The following is a 3,953-nucleotide window of genomic DNA, read 5'->3' on the forward strand; positions in this document are numbered from 1 at the left end:
TTTTTGCAGAAAAATCAAGTTTAGGCTATTTATATACCTACACTCATCGACGAGCTACGTCACTTTGTCGACGAGGCCACGAAGAAAGTTCATCGACGAATGCTTACTCCTCGTCGACGAAATTCAGAACTGAAAATAGCCTCTCAGTATCTTCTCATCGACGATACACGTGTCCCAGTCGATGATCCCCTCAAGCGTGGACGAGACCCCTGTTACATTTCAAATTCAATTTCCTTTTCTCTCCTCCTTCTATTATTTAATTAATATAATTCCATCAGGTCTCTACAGTACCATAGCTAGCTAGCCAAATTAGATAGTGTAACCCCTGTGTGTCTACCCGAGAAGTGTTGCGGAGAGTAGGATGGGTGGACCAAGTTGGTAATAGCCGACAGTGCAACCATACTATTTAGAAAGTGTTGGGTTTGAGGCCGATTAACCTGGAAGTGTTGCGGAGAGTAGGATGGGCGGACCAGGTTGGGTGGGCAATCGTATGTAGTTATGTCATATTTGACTTAGTTTGGTAGGCTAGCCAAGGTTAAGTCCAACCTATGGGCTGCACAGCCCGAATCATGGGGGGTTAATTTCATGATATACAGTTATCCATCTAGGGAAAAATCTCAGTGATATACAGATATAACAGATGATATACATGTTATGGAAATTTATTATGATATAGTATGTTTATGTTTAAAAGCACAGATTTTCATGAGTTATCAGTTACAACTTAATATGTTACATATATGTTTATAACATGATAATACTCATGTTGCCACACATTGATATTAGTCTATCTCCCTTACTGAGAGGTGTCTCACCCCAGTAATACAAACATTTCAGGAAACCCAGGCAGACGAGCAAAGCGAGTTCCGAGATAAAGGGGGCTAATAGTGCTACCCTGACGAAAGGGTAAGTAGTTGGGTTGAGTTCAAGATGGATTTTTGGGGTATGAATCTAGGAATTATGGTCCTTTTTGTGATGTATATGTGTATATATGGAAAAAGTAAAACTTTGGTATTGTGTATAAGTTTAATTATTTTATGGTTTCCGCTGCTTAGTTGACATGTATGTATAAATAGGTGAATCCCCGGTACCTATGGGTCTGGGTTGACTTTGACTACGATTTATGGTATCAAAGTATTATTAACATTATGTAGAATATATATATAGCAAAATTTTGGGGTCGCTACATATCCGTACCTGTTCAGTAGAGCCTAGAGTTGAGCTAGTAAGAGTAAAAGTAATTGATAATGTATGATTACTGACTTGTATAGTGTATGATAATTTGTGTTTTTGGTTTTGGTTATGAATGGTTTTGGGGAGAGTTTTTTTTTAATATAAATGATTGTAATCTCCCAAGATCCTCCCTTGTAACCACGGTATTCCTCTGCCATAAGTGAGGGTAATTAATAAAATTGCAGTGAGTTTTCCTCAGAGATTGATACATAAAATAGATAGCAAATTTGGAGGACGAAATTTTGTAAGGAGGGGAGGATGTAGAGACCCAAAAAATTTAAATAATGAGAAAAATAAAGAAAATATGATTTTCAATTTGGTGTAAACCAAACCGTTGACGGTTTCATGGAGCTCAGAAAAATGGTCAACGACTATGTGTTACCGTAGCCGAGTAAATGGCTAAAGTAGTTAAAATGGTTTGGTTCCGTTGACGGTTTCATGGAGCTCAGAAAAATGGTCAACGACTATGTGTTACCGTAGCCGAGTAAATGGCTAAAGTAGTTAAAATGGTTTGGTTAAAGACCAAACCGTCAACGGTTTTGAAGCTCACAAGAAAACCGTCGATGATTTTGTCTGGCAGTGTATAGTTAAATAAATCCTGTAGCCTCATTTGTTTAAACAAAACATAAAACTCTCTCTCTCTCTCTTTAAAGAAACCCACAAACACCCTCTCCCTTCTCTCTTTGTTTTTGCTCCTATTTTAGCCCAATTCGACGATCAGACGCTACCACGGGGTCTTAGAAGCGATTCTGAGCAAGTTAATCAGAGCAGATTTTCGATTTAGGCATTCTAGGCACCACTCCAAAACTGAGGTAAGAGAGACGAATTATTAGTTGTGTTACAAGTTAACTTGTTATTTGGAGTATATGGGCCTTGGAAATGTGAATGTGAATATTATTCTAGGATTGAGTTGATTGAATTGGGAAAAAATTACTTCAGGATTTTAAACTCTGAACGCTGCGGGCGTGGGTTTAGGATCTTCGCAGGAGTTCTCTCATTAAGCATGTAAAAGGAATAAATTATAACATATATTTTTAGGAATTAACTGGTTGATTAAAGTATGTGAAATTGAGAATATGGATATTTTCCTTGTGATAATTATATTATGATTATCAGAAAAAATTGTGTGGCATGAGGAATATGAAATAATAGATTTATACTAGGAATGTGATTGAAACTAAAATATGTGATTTGCACTGAAAAATGATATTATGATATATATTGAAATGTTTTATTCATATATGAAGATATAAGAAACCCAGTAATGTTTTGTATAGATATGATGATATGAGATTATGATACATATATTCTTTTATTGGGAAATGATGAAATGTGATATACAGATATGTTTACTTAGAAATGATGAAATATGTGATATACAGAAACGTTTTACATAAATGATGAAATGAGAAATATATATATGTTTTATACTGAAACGGTGATATGAGAAATACACATATTTTTTACACTGAAATATTGATATGTGATATACACAAAGATGTTTTATACAGAAATGTTGAATTGACATATATACATATATGAGATGAGATATATACATAGATATGTGTTATGCATATATGACAAATTGAGAATTATACAGAAATGGTGAGAATTATATAGAAATGATGAGAATTATATAGAAATTATGAGAATTATACAGAAATTATGAGAATGATACAGAAATCAAGAGAATTATACAAATATGATGAAATGTATAAACATGATGAAATATGAATGCAGAAATGTGGAAATGAGGACCCTGATAGACCATAGATATATAGAGAGTGCGGTACTGTTGCTAGTATATTTATTAGTGCAACCACACGTCTTATATAGAGTGTGGTGAGACAGTCGATTGGGCCTATGAAGGGTTGTGTTACCCCCTGTGGTCCGGACCAAGATTGGGTAGGCCAATCGTACTACAGACGCGACCATAATTTTGATCTAACCTGGTAAGCCAACCACGATTAGGTCCCGCCTTCAGGGCGCACAACCCGGTCATGTGGGGTGAATCCATGATGATGTGATGTGAATATCCTCAGGATGGTTACTCATTACAAACGTGATAATTATATGATAGATATGAATAATAGCCATGAGCTAGAGACACGTCGTGTTATATACTGGTGAAAGCTCATGAACTAGAACTTGTGTTAGAATGAGAATGTTGAGTTATTTGAGTATGTCAGTTGTAGGAATGTGGATTTAGGGAACTGAGTCTATAGTATTGTAGTATTAGCTAATACTTAGGTTATTAAGCTTCTAATCGATTTTCTTAATTGCTTCTTCAAGATGGAGTCTAGGGATAATACTGTCAACATTGGAGGCAGTAGTAGTGAGGGAGCCGGCCATGAGGCTAGTAGAGACTCCACGAATGTACTATGGGATTTCCCACAGTAGCTTATGGCTGAGGTGGTGCGAACGAATAAAGGGCAGGACCATCCCACAACTGAGATGGGATGCTCCATTGACCAGTTCACTAGACTGAAGCCTTATATTTTCATAGGAAGTGCAGATTCGATTCGAGCTGAGAATTGGATCCAGGATATCGAGAAGATCTTGGATGTTCTGAATTGCACAGAGAAGCAGGAAGTAACCTTTGCAACGTTCAAGTTGTCAAGGGAGGCAGAGAGATGGTGGGTGTCGGTAAAGAAAATGGAGAAGCATCGACCGATACCAATAGTGATGACGTGGGCCCATTTCAGAGAGTTATTCTTTAA

This window comes from Malania oleifera, chromosome 13, assembly GCF_029873635.1.
Source record: "Malania oleifera isolate guangnan ecotype guangnan chromosome 13, ASM2987363v1, whole genome shotgun sequence".
Lineage (NCBI taxonomy): Eukaryota > Viridiplantae > Streptophyta > Magnoliopsida > Santalales > Ximeniaceae > Malania > Malania oleifera.